The sequence below is a fragment of the Falco rusticolus genome, chromosome 15, assembly GCF_015220075.1.
Source record: "Falco rusticolus isolate bFalRus1 chromosome 15, bFalRus1.pri, whole genome shotgun sequence".
NCBI classification, from domain to species: Eukaryota; Metazoa; Chordata; class Aves; order Falconiformes; family Falconidae; genus Falco; species Falco rusticolus.
In genome coordinates this window covers 17,355,878-17,373,577 of record NC_051201.1, presented here as the reverse complement: position 1 = coordinate 17,373,577, position 17,700 = coordinate 17,355,878, and positions in this window count along the sequence as shown.

The window sequence follows — 17,700 nt, the reverse complement described above, 5'->3', positions numbered from 1 at the left end:
ATGCAAAGGTATGGTTTATAATTAAAGCTATAATTTATCTTCATGCTCTGCTTGTTTAATAACAGTGGTAACATAATGTTACATGCAGAAATGTAGTAATAGATTTGTTTAGCACTGACATTATAAACAAATGTCTCAGTCTATTTATTCTAAGTTATGGTACAGATTCTTTTCACATGCATCTGATAGCCTTTAAACCATTTAAAATGAACTACATTAATGTAATCTAATCTTGATACTGAACATAACATTTCAGTTTGAATTATCCAGAATCCATGATCCATTTTATTACTCACAAAGCACTTTATACATTTATGATAATGGCAAACCTTGCTCTGTTATTTAAATCCCATTTCAGATGGGATATTTTTTTTTATTATTTTATTTTTTTAAAACATTTTTGGTAGTAAAATACAAATAAAGAAAAGTCAATGCTCAGTAAGCCCCTTAACAAAGCAAACAATTCAGCTTTTTATGACATTAGCAAATAATAAAGAAAAGATCTGACATTTACACTTGATGAAATTTTATGCTATAACAGAGGTGAAGAAAATGGAATGGAAATCACACATGATAAAACCTGTCCATGAAATTCAGACGGGTCTTAAAAATAACCACTGCTAAATATTTTGAGAGCTCTCTTACTTTATTGAGGTCCATATTATTTTACTGGAAAAAAAAATCTGTCCTTAAAAGTCAGTTCTTCAATGCATGCAAATACTACTCTATTTAGTTGGGAGTCATTCTGGTAAAATAATGATGAGTGACTTCAGGCAATTTATTAATGTAAGGAAGAAGGCAAGGTAACATGATACAGAAATATTCAAACACGTTTGTAGGAATTAGAATAGATTTGATGTAGTAGTCACAAGAATTGGATTTAGTTTTCCTGCAAGCTTCTGGTAAATGTTCTTGGAATTTGCATTTATTCAACTTTATTTTGAACTCAAAATATCTTATATATATAGTTGGTCTAGATTTTTCAACTCATGTGCCCACGGTACCTTCTGGTGTTAGAATATTACATGTGATGCTAGGAGCAGTTACACGTATTATCTTATTGCAGTGAAATTTATTTACAGTTAGTTCATCCCTTCCCATAGATGAGATCACTCACGTGCATAAAAATAGCTCACACAAAACCTGAACCTGAGGTGAGCAGCTACTAGCACCTTCCTTTAAATAATAAATTAAATTGATTAAATATCAGATTTATTTGACTGGGATTTGAAGGCATCTTTACTACTTTGCATACTTAGCAAAGCATACTTTGTTAGCATCATGACGACAGAGTTGCAGAATCAGGCAACCAGTTCCTACACAAAGCAGTGCCCTGCATGTTAAAGGAAGATGACCGCTAAAGCCCAGCATCGTGAATCAGAACTTATCTGATCAGCACACCGGTCTAAAATAAAAGACAGTTAACTACATTCAGTGCCTGAATGCTAAAGAATGAATTAAAAGAACATCTGTATACTATGGGCTCGCTTTATTTTTGATATGTTGCAAAAATAAGTTTCACAGTAGCTGTGCATGCATAAGGCCTTTATTAATAAATTGGCATTTTAAGGAAGTATTTTTAGAATTATGTCATTGACTTCTGTGGGAAAGTTTATCTTTTGAAAACTTCACCTTCAATGTCATATCCAGCAGAACTGAGTCCTTGATAGAGATGATGCATGCATACTTCTTTTCTCTTTGTATCTGCATATTAGCAAGGGATTTCAATAGAGACATAGAATACTGAAATACAATTTGGCGTGTGGGGGTGTGGGGTGGGGAAGTCCTCTTCACAAAGCTAAATTTTCTCAGAAAGTGTTTTCTTATAGTACAAGTATAACAAACGAGAAAGAAAAAATAATCTAGTGAAGCATGGAGTGTATAGAATTTTGCAAAGGTGTAGTGAGTGAGCACGTAGGTTATAAACAGGTAAATGTGATGATGTTTTAACAAATGGCATAAGAAGAGAGTAACGGAGGCAGAAGTTTCAGGGTTGTGTGATTTACAGCGTGGCTCTCACTAATTTTTGGTGTATTGGATAGTGTGTCCCTGTCAGGGTTTTGAGACATGCGTGCAATGTTTGGCCAAGAAGAGCCATTAGATTTAACCACAGAGGAGAATTAGGAGCCAGGAGCTCTGCTCTGGCTCTTAATTTTCGAACCCAAGACTGGCTTCTTCAGTTGTGTTGGACAATTTGTAACTGCTCGGAGGCCTTTTCCTTGTTGTAAGTGTGAAGTCAGTAATAATGTTATTTGATTATCTTTAAAGAGATTGGACCATTAACTGATGACCATTAAACAACTTTAAAATAAGGCATACATTTCATGTAACTTTTAGTTATTATTAGGACAGAGCAAGAGACTATTTAGACCACTATTTTTTAGATGTCTCATGATGACAAAAGGAAGACCTCATAAAAGGTTACTTTGAATACTGGATTTAAGGACAAAAAAGAGAAAACATTTTTACAAGAAGTATAACAGCAAGGTTTCAGCTGATCATTCTCTTATAAATGATCTTTTATAATAGGACACAAACCAAGAAAGGTACCCTCAGAAGTGGTACCACATTATTTTCCTGTTGATTGCAGTAAGTGCTGAGAGTAGAGTGCATTCTGTGTAAAATCAAAGTTGGGGGGGAATTAAAAAAAAAAAAAAAAAAAAAAAAAGAAGCAGCACAAAGACTTCAGGATTTATTCTTTAAGTGCCTCTCTGGGAACAAAGACATGCCCAGCAAGGGCAGGAGTGGAGGCCAGGAGGAAGGAGGTGGACAATAGGAAGGCTATCGCAGGGTGAAAGGGGTAACGCAACAGGAAGAGCATCAGGAGGGAACATCTTCATTAATTTTATCATGTATTTACTTTCCCAAATCTTCTTGTGTGTTCACTCAACCTTGATCCCATTCTGTGATATCCTTGCAGATTTATAGTAAATATCTCCCTTCGGGATAGTGAGAAAAAGAGATAAGCCTGAACTGTAAAAAGAAAATACAAAACCCAAAACATCAACAAATAAACTCCTCACAAAAACAAAGGGAAGAAAGGAAAGCTCAGTTCAAAGCTATCATGGCTGGTACCGCCTGATAGCACCTGAAACTGAGTCACAGCACCCAGATACAATATAACCGAATTACTCCAATACTCTTTCGCTAGAGAAATCTCTTTCCTTTTCTTCTTCAGGAAAACCTTTCCTCAGAATAATTATTAAGGCAGGCCTAGGGAACTGTGTTCATTTCAGAGCTTTCATTTTTAGAAAGACTGTTTAATATTTATATAAAGCTCATGTTAAGTTTATGCACCTGTCAAAATACTAAATTATATGATAGTGATTGCAAAATGAGCTATTTATCAGACAGATGTCTCTACCCAACCTGGAGTAGGGAGATACGGAGGGGCAGATCCCCTCCCGCTACAGGGTAATGGTGCCTTATTTATGACAACCTGCCAGGAGGGGATGCGTTTAACCCTGCTGGCTCCGAAAGCCGTGTGGGTTCAGTGGGCTCTGCCCTGTCCACCACAGGAGATACAACACTAGTAAGTGTTTCTTGAATCAACGCATGTGAAGCACGAGAAGCATTTCTGATGTCTAGCTTACCTTCGTGTTCCTGACACCTTCCAAAGGTGCCTTGTTTTGGTATCAGGTGGCTTCATCCTCCAGCTGCGGTCGTAGGAGTGGAAAAATAATGTGAAGATACATTTTAAGTGGAAGACAGGCTTTCTCAGGAAATAATTCTATAATCAATGGTGTTGTAGAATAATGCTTAGAGGTGTTCAGGTCTGACCTCGGCCAGCTGTAAATTGTAACTGAAATGTGCTGTTTGTTAGTGCCGGGAACAGGTCAGGAGCTCGAGAGAAGGGGCACAGCTGAAGCGTGAGGTTGTAGCAGGAGACGATGGAGATGTGGCAACTCGAGTACCACAGGGCACTAGTAATACCACAACCCATAGGAAGTTTAAGCAGTTTGCTATAACTTTCTCCAGAAGCTTCTGCATTCATGCCTTGCATTTGTAGGGTATCTGTTTGCCTTGGAGCCACCCAGGCTGCCTGTGCCCCTGAGCTGCACCACTGAGAGGCTGTACAGTGTGGTGGCTTATTTTCACCTTTAATGAACCACTCGTGTGCTTCAGAAACCCTTGCATGTACAAACCTAGATAGACATTCAAAAATAAGTATGCTGGTCCTGGACTTTAGATGCTGGGATCTGACATCGAGGAAAAGTAGCAGTAGCACCTTTCCTCCCACAAGGCTTCTTTTACAGTATCTCATATCTCTATGTCCAAGCTAACCTTGTGCTGCTTTTTTTTTTATTTATTTATTTTTTTAAAGGTATTTATTTATGAAGAATAAGCTGTACGGGCTTCACTCTGCTTTGGAGAGAAATTCTTTGTAAATACAACTAAGACTCTCTAATCCTTATTATAATAAACTTCACTGATCTGAACAGGTGTATATCACAGTTGGCACTTTTAGCAGCACAGTGTTTCCCGAGTGATACACTGAGCAACATTTCTCACGCTGGGAGAAAAACAAGAAAAGGGAGAAGGTAAAATAACTGTATTTCTCCCTCAAATGCAAGTCCATAGAAGTTTGCTACTAAGCTCTCTTGAATGTCTGTGCACTCAGAAACCAAGGAGGAAACCAGCAGCTACTATCTGGCTGGCAAATCACAGCCCATGTTATGGCAAAACCCTGGTACCTGTATGTTTGGAAGCATGCAGGGTTTTTTAATAAATCCTCAAATTCAAAAGCTATTGGGGAATTTTGCACAAATGATTGAAATACATTAACGTAATAGAAAAAATACACTTGGTGTACTGCATATTTCTATTTATTCCAGTTACTTAATGCATATATTAAATACACTGGGGAGAGAAATAGTTTTTTTACTCAGTTTGCGTTTGTTTTGATTCTGTGTGATGGATTATGAATTACCATGCTACTGATATACCTATGCAAAAATACAATGCAGTAGATGTCTAATTATGACCTGAAGTGAAAATGAATTATAACTCCTCTTGATACTTCTTATGATTTAGTGCGTTATAAATAAGAGTGATTTATTATTGTTTCACCTGCTGCTCTGCTAGTGATGGATCATAATAATAGATCATCATAATTTTGAAATCAGAACACAGCTGTTTTTTCTTCCATATAATTCAATTTTAACTCCACTACTGAGGTTGTTGAGTATCACAATCCATCTACTTTACATTAAGTTTTATTAGAAAAAAGATACGTTAATATATCTGGTAGCTGTTCATTACTAACATCTGTTTATTAGACTTCTCTACTAAACTGTCCAACGTACCTTTTGATCATCTCATTATCCTTTCAGCATGACCCACATGGCAACTACCAAGAAAAAGAGATGATCAGGGACCACTATTGGAAAGGAAGACTTCTCCTTCTGTATGTACTGTATATTTTATGCAAAATTGCTGTAGTGTTATTGTAAATTTTCAGATCTATGTGGTCTTTGTGCCATAGTATTCAGTGCTTCAACAAGACCCTTCTTTTATACATTTGGTCCCCGGCAGTGCTTTATATCCAGGTACTCTGTATATTGTCCCTCTGTAAAACAGTTGGGTTGGGTCTCATCCAGACAATCCTCCAGCAGCGGTACAGCATGGACAAGGACCGTCCTTTCTCCTCTGTGAGTGTTTTCATGTGTTCACCTCTTCTCACTTCATGTGGAAAGTCTCTCATGAAGCAGGAGCATCCGTGCCATAAATCCAGCCTGTGGTAGCTGCATGAAGCCTGAAATAATTTCGACCTAAGGGAGTATGTTTATATGCAACAGGTTCACATGGTATTACCCTCGGAAGACTCTGAGTCTTCTCTCCCTCTTGCTGTCACCAGACTCCCCTCACACAGCTGTCATCATGCTCTGCTTTCTTTTTGATGCTTCAGCAACCTGCACTCGCCTTCTTGCTAAGGGCCCTGGCATGTCACCACGGCAGATGCTACGTAGCTAATGAGTGGCTGAAGCAAGACTCTCACTGGCAGCTAATAAAAACTTTATATTTGAAATGAAGTTCCTTCCCTAGGGAGAAAACAACCTTCTCCAGCTTCACAGATAGCAAGAGGAGGAGCTGATGGATCTGTTGGATGAACAGATCAGTCGCCACCAGCCATCGCTGTGTTTGCTGTGCACAAAACCCTCGCTGCTAATAGCGATGGACTCTTTAACAGCGGTCACTCCCATCTATAAATAGGGGGCTGTGTCTTTTAAAAATCTGTTTCATTCTAATAATCTTATTCATTTAGTCTATGGCTGCATCCAAAAACCTCCAGCTGCTTCTGCAGTTTCCTCTGAAGTGGGCTATGCCAGAGCAACTCTAGAAAATCGCTGGCAGATGAACGCAGCCTGGCTGCCAGGGCTGGGCGCTGGTCACTTCAGCTTGCTTGGACCCGCAGAGCGCCAAGGAGCCGCTGCAGCCAGCCCCTACAGTGGCTCTGGCCGTCACACGTGCCCTGGAATAGCATGAAGCAAGCCATGCAGAAGCAGGTGTGACAGTGTCTGCAGGACAGCAGAGGTGGTGCTTGCTCATCTCTGCTGAAGTACTAAAGCTCAGCTGAGGTTAGGAGCTTGGGGAAAAGGAGAGAGACACAGACAGCCCATGGGGAAGGAGCGTACATCTTTTAGACATGGGGGTGCACTGTGGCCTAAAACACATGCTGGGCATATTATTGAAAACTGTCCTGGATGGCCTGATCTTTATTTTTAATGGCTATGAATGATTCATTGAACCTCAGATAAATTTTTTCAGTAGTTAATTATCTTAGTTTAAAAAACCCATAATGTTAGGCTATCTCTGGCTTAACAAACCTTTCTCTATCCTGTGTTTGCCCATGAGCAGACAGGGTGGGTTTGCTTGTTTAAAAGGATTTCTGTGAGCATACTGCAGTTCATAAAATGTTTTCAAATTGTTTTCTGGCTGTTTGCATAGCAAAACTGGAGGTGTTCTGCCTGGACGTAACACCACCTACAATTTCCCTGACACCCTATGTGGAGTAGCTACTTTTTAAATTTGGGCGAATGAATATTTATGATGCAAAGTGCATTTTCTCTGAATATTCTGCAACATCAGTTCAAATTATTTTTTATGACTGTGTCTACCATTAACTTGTAAATGTATGGAAAACAGGCACAAATGGAGGAATTGTGTGGCTGAATTCACTCAGCCCCTTTTGTAACGGGGAGTTTCAATCATCTAACAGCTATTGGGAGACTCTCCGGAGAGAGAGAGAGATGGTGTCAGACCTGCTCCTCCAAAACAAGCTGCTGAGGTCCACTGCAAGCCTGCTATGAGAACTGACACTAAACTGCAGCTTTGTGAGGACCTGACAAAAGGAGGTGGGAATGGAGTTGGACAGAGTGTCTTACCTTTGTCACAAGGTGACTCCTTCTAATTGCACCTGAATAAAGCAGGAGGGCAAAAGAAAGTAGCTTGCATCATGGTTGTCCAGTTTATGTACTCTAGGTAACGAGACATCAGTCTCTGGAGCTCTCTTTGGTGTACTCCACAACTGCTGATCTCATGAAATGACCATGAGAAGGGAGTACATTAAGCAGTTAATAGTTTCACTTTTCCTTTCCCATCACTATTTTTCTTAGACAACTTATCCTTTATATAGTAAAGGAAATGCCTATGAAGTTATATATCCAGTTCTTGTTTATTGAAGAACAAATAAATATGAGCATCTGAAAACTTTCACAAAAGCTAGATTTTAATGGTCCTCAGAAATCTGGGAAGAAATGATTAAGTAAAATGAAAAGGAAAAAAAATAAAAACCCTGGAAGCACAACTGAAATGTGTGTATATATACAGTTTTAAGGCTGCTGCCTTACAACTGAATAATAACTCCTTGAGCAGTAATTTATTTGCATGCTGTTAATTAGAAGCATAATTAATTTTTTGGGATTATAAATAATGGTGCGCAAAATGTCATTCCCAGCAGATCAAACAGAAATAATATAAACATTCTCAAAAAAACAAGAATAGCTTGTAATGAAACTAATGAAACTTGTACTAATGAAAACTATAGATTTGTGTCTGGAGTTAGTAATTTATTGGTAAAATGCAAGAGTTCATTAATCATTCTGCTTTCTATTATACTTGGCACATATGGAAGGAAAATTTCTATGTTTATCGCTGCTTCAAATAAACAGTAGCATAAGTAGATTATTCCCAACAGAAAGATTTTTCCCACACCCTAATCTCAGAGCAATCATTCACTGATCTAAATGAGCAGTTACTTAAACCGCTAAGAAGGGATGCTAATTAGCTAAGGAAAACTAGGCAAGAGTATTTAATCTAAAGAAGACAAAACAAAACAAAAACCTTTTTTTTCCCCTGCTATCTTATTTCTAACGTATTATTTACTTTCAGTTTGCTTGGATGCTTTCTCCGTGACAATATCATGCTTAGGTATGTCTTCTCAGGAGGACGAGTTCTTTCAAACTTCTCGGAAGCTTTGCTTTTGTAGCCTCCACTCTGCTGTGGTTACACCTTCCACTTCCCAGCTAATTTAGGTATGTATTGGGGTAAAAATGGGAAATAATACGAGCCCACTCTGCTCTCTGCAAGCAGAGAGGGTGGATCTGGGTCTGCCTGGACTTTAAACACTTTAAAACATGTTAATATTTTAGGTTTTCTACAGATGCCTCATGCCTCCAGGTCGAAATATCTCCTAACAAGCTATATGCCTTAGAAATAAATATCTTTTAGCTTTTGATGCAAAACAGTATCTGCGGCATGTAATGCACAAAAAAACATCAGAGTTCTGCTAGGCTTGTAGATAGTGTTGGGTGTCTGGCTAAAGAAAACAAAAGCGGCTCTGAAGTCAGATTGTTACAATCTATTAGATCTTCTCTGATGAGGTCTGTTGGTATCCTGTGAGCAATGTCTTGAAGGCTTGCCCAGGAAAGATGCTCTGTTTGCTCAGATCCTGGCAGCCTCCTCTGATGATCTGGTCAGCAGTGGGGATAATTAGGTGGCACTCAGGAGACATAAGGAAGGATGAGTTTTTCCCCCAGCCATGGGAATCCTTGTTCCCATGGTCTGTCCTGGGCATAGACCTGACCCCCTTCCATACCTCTAGTGGTGCTGAGGAAAGAAGGGTTGGGATTATGGTCACCATTGGCATGGGCTTGGTGTTTCTGTGTCAATTTGTTTATCCTGGGTCAAGCACCTCTTGATGTAATTCAAATAGCTGTAGAACAACTTCTGCCATTGGGTTACTGGCATTTCTGGTCAGCCATAAGGGTAGATTTTTGTGCTTGAAGCATCGCTCCATCACAACAGCTTTGCAGTGCTGACTGTTGTGCTGCTGCTATGGAGCCACACTGGTGCAAAACTGGTGCTGTGTCCTGGAGATGTGGGTCGTCTTATTTTTTGCTGACTATTGTCTTCAGTACTGTGAGGCTCCGATAGCAGACATCATGTGAAAAGGGAGAAAAGTCAACACAAAATAAGGGTAAACCAACATTTTCATGGATGAGAAATTTGGTTTTCAATGTTTGGTTCCATTTTACTCATTGTGCCCTCTGATGTACCAGTGTTGAGGGATGTAAGGGAGGCTCATAGAAAATATATGGACATTGTCAATAGTCAGCTAATGGCTGCAGGCGAGTTTTCAGATTTTAAATTTATGTATTTATTCCATTAAAAAAGAAATGATTCTACAGAGGGGAGAGGCACTGCGCAACAATAGGACTATTACTGAATGGATGGAACATGTTGGATATGGATGGAATTCTTGAACTGTCTTACATGTCATCTCATTCTTTCATCCCTGTTTCTAATTCCAGCATCCAATGCTTTATAGAGCTGACCTCGTCTAAGATATAGCTTACTTCCTCTTGATAAATTGTATTCCATTTATATGCTCTTTTGCAAGTACAAGAATCTGTATGTCTCATACATTGTTCTGCAAAAATCCTTCCACCTCATTTTTTTGCATTAATTCTTCAACGAGAATTTTAATATGTTGTTTAAGGATATTTTCAGGAGGGTTGGCAAAGACAAGGTTCTAACAGATCTAGGTGTTAAGAGATTTTGCTGATATTTCTAGAAGGCTGCAAAAACTGTGTGAACAGTAGCACAGCTGAGTGCTGTTGAGCCCAGGAAAATACATGGAGTATATTCCTGTGTACAGAGATTAAAAATTGAACACATATAAAGTGTTTAGATTGGTCTTTGTTTTGTATGTGAGCATCTATTCACCAGTTTGGCATTCTGTTGAATAGCCAGATATCATTGTAGACTTTTGATGTATTCTCCATTAAAATGCATGTGCTGTACTTCTGGAGGATTGATGAGAGGTGGAAAAATTGAAGACGTAGTAGAAAGAAAACAAAATAAGAAAGAATTCTCATAGGCTACATAGGCAAAATTCATGTCAACATGTGAATAAATATACCTACGGCTAGACAAAAACCACTAAGACTTCAGTGCTCTGCTGCATTTTGTCTACAAAATTACTAGCATAGAAAATTGTTCTAAACAAGACACATTCTGAAATAATGTTTCTGTGTTCAAAGCACGGTCTTTGGACATCTGCAATTATGGGTTCTGTTCTTAACATCACCACCGGCTTAGTTTAAGATTTCAAAAGATGTTGCAAAAAACTGCCCATGTTTCTCATTCTCTATTGGAAAGATGTGATATTAGGATGCTGTTAATTATCACTTGTGAAATGCTTTGAGGTCCTCTGAGAAAAGCAGTAAAGACATGAAAAGAAGTATTATTTAATAAAGTTTTAACAAATAAATAGCCATGGGGCCTAAATAAAGTGACACTAAGAATAAATTGTTTTATGACATCCCCTCACCTGTTTAATATAACTGTTATGGAAACTAGTGAAAAAGGGCTTGAATTTGAGAAAGCATCTGAACAGTTGTTAGTTTAGCATGAGTACTAGCCTGACCTCAAATTGAGAACTGCTATTGCACAGATGCACGGTTTTATATAGTAATATACAGAAATAATTGAGAAAGGGAGGATTCAGAGCTATGTGATTGAAAGCATGAAAGTCCCCCAAAGCCTTTCATTTTATCATCTTTGAATAGTGCTTTGGTCTTTTGTTCTTCTTATGATAGATGATGCTTTAGTGTTGCAATGACAGAAAATCTCCTACTCTAAATTATAGGGAAAAAAGTTAACAGAGGTTAAATATATGTTCACTTACCCACAATATCTTTTTATAAAGCTAGTTACTACCAATAGTCTTTTCATCTGTTATTGATGATGTGTTACTCATGTATGATTGCCTTCCCTCACGTCACAGTTAAATATAATGAGTCATGCACTATGGCAAAAAATGTTAAATTTCTTCTTTGAGGAAAAGAATTAGGTTTTGAAAATATCACAAAATAGCACCATGATAAACTTTTTTATTAAAATACCAGACAGGGGCTTCTTATACAGATATATGTATCATGTCTGATTTTCTTCACCCTGAATTATAGTTATTTTTTACTGTTCTGTGCCTGACTCTACAACTTTTATTTTGACCTGTTCCAGAAGTTTTAGCAAATCCAAATTCTTATACAAGTTAAGAATGACAAAATCTGGCCTTTTATTATTAAGACAGAGAAAATCCACATGAAAATGCTAGCCTCCTTCTCCAGCATCACCTTTTCTATATGAAAACTAGATGTAAAGATATTTGATTTTTAAAGTAAGTGGAATCTGAGGGGGTAATTACTGAATGAGTAATTGATATGCCGTACTACAGAGCTACTTGGCTTACACAGCTGCTCAGAGAAGCAGGATGGTCCCTTTTCACTATACTATTCGGTATAATCGTGGGGCTGCCACAGCATCATCTGGTCCTTTTTGCAGGGCTCTGTGGACAAAAAACACATATAAAATAAAACCAGATTCATTTGGAAACATGTCCTTCACCAAGGTACTCCTGTAAGACATCTAGTTTCATAATGCAAGCCCCCTTTAACCCAGCCATCAAATTGTAATATAATTAAAGCTTTTCTTTGCTAATTATTAGGTCATTAAATGTGTTCTGCCTCTTGCAAACCTAAGGAAAAGACTATGAGAATCTTTGTAGGAGAGAACTCAGAGAACCGCAGGAGAAGTCCTTTAGGGGTTGCACTGTATGTATACACTCTTTAGGAAATGCTACAGGGCTACATTTTATTAAATGGTGTTGGAGAACATTTTGCATTCCTTTTATTTCACTGGGGTAACCACTGCAACTGCCCAGATATTGCAGCAGGACTTGTATCGAGTTGATTCAAATGCAGGTTGGTAACAATTGTGTTTTATGTGGGTTCTGCATTGATTTTACAGGCTTTCTGCTACTCCTGTTAGATACTTTTGAGTCCTGTGGTTTTTTCAGTCCAGTCTAGAGCTTCTGAAATGCATAGTCATAGGGTGAAACGAGGAAGGGGGGATACTGCTAAGTGCTGTCAGCTGTTGTGGGTGGGTCGTGTGCCCTAATCTTAAAGGACCACAAAATGGAAGTCTTTAGAAATGGGGAACTCAGCTGCAGTCTATTCCCTGATGGCAAACTGGTATGTTCTTGTTAGTGGTTGTCACCTTTTGACCATGATGTCTAAAAATTAGAGAGAAATAGAATAGAGAAGGGGGTTTAACAGGCTCATATTGGAGAAACGCTTTACAAGAATGATGAGCTTGTTTGATTTGTACATAATAAGCACCAGGTGCCACACCATATGTATAAGCTGTGTTCCTCACCATCCTGAGTTTCAGGAAAATTGTTGTGCCTGGCCCCTTGTTTTCCTGAATCAGTTTATACTAAACTTCAGATGGATGACAAAACCACCAAAACATTCAGATTCATCTGCTACTGCTGCCCAGGAGAAGATAATATGTACACAGGTAATAATGCATTCAAAGCAAAATACCTAGTGCTTGTGGAGTTGTTTAAATCTCTCGATGTATATTTTGTTTGGTTTAAAGGTATTATGTGAATGATATAATGTACGATATGAATTGAAAATTACATTTATGGAAATACTTGTATTTTATATATTTTAGCACATCTTATTTGGCATCTAAATGCAAAACAACTTCATTTTTACTGAGATGACATGGTCATGAATAGGAGATACCGAGCAATAGAATAGATAATGACCCATATGTAACAGTTGCCTTTAGATATACAGCCATGTTTACAGAGATGATGGGAAGGCTTCATGTGCCTCAGTGCAATTTACTAAATACAATGTGGGATGAAATTGCTGTTGTTGGAGCACAGGACAGCTTTAAAAATGAGTAGCTTAGAGGGAGGAAAAGCCTTATGTATTCACCTGGAACAAAAAGCATTAGTGTATTTAGATGGCTGTTCTCTTGAAATAATTTACAAAATTGCAATACCTTTGACAGTGAATTCCAGTTAATTGCTTTACCATAAGAGACCACTTGCTTTTCCGGGAACAACCCCCTTATGAAGCTCCCCTAATGAAATCTTGCAGATTTCTGCCCAATTTCTTCACGTGATCTGTCATGTCAGCAACTTTCTTCCCCCAAGTCACATCTTCTCTATGCAGTACCTCAAAGTCCTTTCCATGTTCCAGCCCTGTCTTCTACTGAAGTTGTTTAATTTAGTATTTTGTAATTCCTTGCATAGTAAGAGGGGCAAAAGACAGCACACGTCACTGCTAGTCCAGGGGTAAACATGTCCTCAGCATGAGCAGCCAACAGTAATGCTGTGAGAATTTACAGGGACAACATCCTCTGAGCATCTCCTTAATGGGGACAGTATTTGGCTCTGGCTTCTAACCAGCCTCTGGGTTTCATGAAACCTTCAGCACGAGTCTCTCTGATAATACTGCCTATCTGTGATGGGTAACTGGCCAGCAGATTCAAAGGGACAGACAGAGGCACAAGCACAAAAACTTCATTTCTTTAAGAGAGCAAGCTAAAAATAATTTGGCCTTTCGATATCTGCAATATGTTACAAATGCATGGTATGCTGCCACACAATTCCCTCTCCTCTCTTCTATCCCCAGAAAAATGTGTGTGTGTATGTGTATACATTTATTAAATATGGTGAAGTATTTCAGGGTCTCTGTGTAATGTTATCCAAAACATCAATGCATGCTGAATTTAAAATAAGATGAATGCAATTTAACTGTGAAAAGCCTGCAATTAATTTATGAGATATCTCCCGAAATGGAAGAACACATCTTTCAGTGGAAGTTGTGAACACTTAATGGAGATTGCTAATAGGATTGACCCAGCAATAGTTGCAACTAATAGCGTGCAGTGGGATTTTCAAAAGCATTAAAGGAAAAAATACTTTAATAGAACTCCCATACTTAATCTTCTCATTGTTGCTAAGCTTCCATGATATGAACTTCTACCTCGTGTTAGGAAATATTCTCCCTGACAGGCTTGTGTTTTCAGGTTATGAGATTGGAAATTCAGTTTTCTAAAGCGTTCTTGTTTTTCATGATAGCTTCTGTGCTTTGTACTGTTCTAAACAAGGCTTATGATGATTTATAGGTAGACATACATATATCTGAATATGAAACCAGAGTAAGTCTTCATTACATTGAACAATTAATGTGTTTATGAAGCCTTAATGTAGTAAGTGGTATAATTTGGACAAATGGGAAAAACATTGTGTTCTAGCATCCTCACAAGGAGAGTGAGCCTATATGAAATCTGTCCATGGCTGCAGTTTGCGCAGGATGCATGCTTCCTAGGTAGAGTAGTAGGGCCCAAATTTTATGTAAGTGCCCTATTTCATGATAATTTAGTTAGTTTCCATGGAGATAATTCTGTTGTCACAAAGTAAGGGTAAAGATTTCAAGTGCAAGATAAATAGGAAAAGCACATGGACTTCCGAGCAGTAAAGATGTTCTTCCTTTGCTCTGTAGGAACAAAAGGCAATGTATCATAACATCCACAGCAGTGAACGAGTGAGCTGGCTTTGCTATAAACATTGCTAGCATTCAGTATAACATAACATTCAGAATGTGTTTCATACTATGCCTCTCAATACCTTTTTCTTTACGATCGTACGTTCAGTGGATAATAGTTTTCACCAGTTACACTAGAATGGGGCCAAATCTTTAGCTGGAATAAATCAGTCCAGCTGGACTGCAGTCAATGAAACTGTGCTAAATTAAAGCTGAATTAAGCTGTGCTGAATTAAATCATTTGAGAATTTGACTTCATATTGTTCACCTACCCTGCCATGTGATCAGGTCAATAATATAAACAACAGAAGACAGATACCTGACAGATTCCACCCACCCACCCTGCTCCCCCCAAGTAGATGCTTCCTTCAACCCTTTGAGCTATTCAAGACAATAAGAGTCATTGATTAAGCTTCTGGATTACCAGTTGCCAAAACAGTTCCTTGCTGAGGGTGATCACCATTCTGGTCAACTGGTAAAACAGCTCTTTGTTGTTATTTATCTTATTCCTTTTTTCCTTTTTTTGTTCTCTCTTCCACGCCAACACCTCCACCCCACCGCCCACCTCCAGCCATAGTTCTTTAAATTAATGACAAATGCCCATTACTGAGATGGCACTGTCATGTTGCCTAAGGCTGTCTGCATTGCTGGCCTGTGAAACTCTTGGTTGAAATTGCTACCAGTTTTTTAACTGCTGGAATATGGCAGTACTGGAAAAGAGTCTGGAGAAAGCCTGAGTGCAGGCATCTACATATGTGAAAAGATAAACTGCAGGTGAGTTGAAGTATGTTTGTCATCTGTAGAGCCACCACTGTATGTTACAGATTTGTCAGGTATTGGTCATGCTGTTTACTTGTTGGCCTTGTAAATCACATCTAACATCAAAATAACAAGGAATATCCCCTTTGAGTGAGTTATATGCTTAGCTTTTTAAATTTACTTAACACCATACAAGCAAAATATTTGATATCTGTTGTTGATTGTGGTTCTAAATGTTGACAGTAGAATTCGGTTGCCTGAAGACAGGCACCCAGCACCAGCCTGTCTCAGGACTGACAGAGCCAACGCTGGGTTTAGGAAGACCTTCATGTGCTGGGTGTATAGGAGAGGCAGTATAGCAGACTGTATTGTAAAGACACTCTTCTCAATGGGTGATTATTTGTACATATATGATCTATACTGTATCTGTATAATTTATATTTTTCTATATAATGCTTACATATACATTAAACACAATAGTTATGTAACTATTAGAAGGCATGATTATACCTTTCCATAAGGAGAGATACACATCGTATATGTAGTGTACTTTATATACTTAGATTGTAAGTATAGATTATATGTTTTATAGATAGATAGGTTATTTATACACATAGATTATATGTTGAAACTCTGTCTTTTATTTATTAATTCAATGGCACTGCCTCAGTTGTGTTCTTTGTTTGCCACTGACAAAAGCTTTTGTACCTTACAGCATCTGAGTTCTAGTTTTCTTTCTGTGGTTTCATGTTACTTGAGAAAGATGCCCTGGACAGTGCTGCTCTGTGAGCTCAGGCTCTCGGCAGGAGCCCAGCCATGGGGGGCTGCCACGCTCCCCAGCTATGCTGGGAGCCCAGTCTCCATGAGCTGTGCCCACGTTGTCTTTCTCCTTCGGATCACAAGTCCTCCCTCATTCATGTTATTCTCTCATTCTGCCACCTGCTTTTAATCTGTGAGTGAGGCTTATTGCTCTTGTTGAACTCTCATCTGCTTATTTTGTCTTATTATCTTCTAAAGTATATGGTAATTAGAATGAGAGAATAGCGACATGACAATAAGCAGAAAATTCCTTCACATTGCCTTTCTTATTCACTCATAGTTGTTTTTCTTATACTCTCTTTTCACTGTGGATGCCTCCTTTTTTTGTTTTCTTTCTTCAATATTATGTCTTGATTTTAGCCTTGGGGCTGGGATCTTGCTATTTCCATCCTACAGTACATTTTGTGTTGGTTGTTTGGTTGGTTTTTTTTTCCCCAAAAGAATACATATTTAAGAAACTTCTGGGTTTTCTTTGCAAACTAGACTCAAACAGTGACGCAGAACTGAACATTGAACTGTCTGAATTATATTTGTCAACTAGTACAACAATGGAATGTCATGGCATTTAAAGCAATTCAGGTTTTCTGTCCAGAAGTTAGTTATGCTGTAAAACTGAACTTGAGGATGTTCAAAAATCTAAGAACCCTGTGCATTTTTTAATAGATTGTTTCTAAAAATATTGTTGTCTTCCTGTGGTGAGATTTTAATATATGCATTTCCAAAGTTTCCAGCTTATCTGTGCGTGGAGTTATTGAAACCTGGTCTTCCACAAACCATAGGTACTAAACATTAAGACCTACCCCTATGGAAATCCACAAAATGTATCTTATCCTTCTGACTCTCCAGTGGGGGTTTCAGTGCTTGCCATGTGAGAAAAGAACAAAGGTCTCAGCTGGATTTCTTTGTCTTTGAATTTGAACTTGAAGTCAAGCATATCCCATAGAGACACTTGCTCACTTTAGGGTTACATGCATTGCTCGATCTATTAATGAACCAGGATGGCAGCTCTGAAGGGGCAGATTTACACGATGAAGCACAAGAATATGAATAGCAGATGTACTCTTTTTCTGCTTGCAGAACATCTGATTATATCACGGAGTAGCACAACTCAAGCACAGGCAGCAATGCCTTGTTAAAGTAGATAGATAGATTCTATAAGTTGTGCTGAGGTCCATTAGGAGAGCTGAGGGTAAACCCGTGGTACATCAAC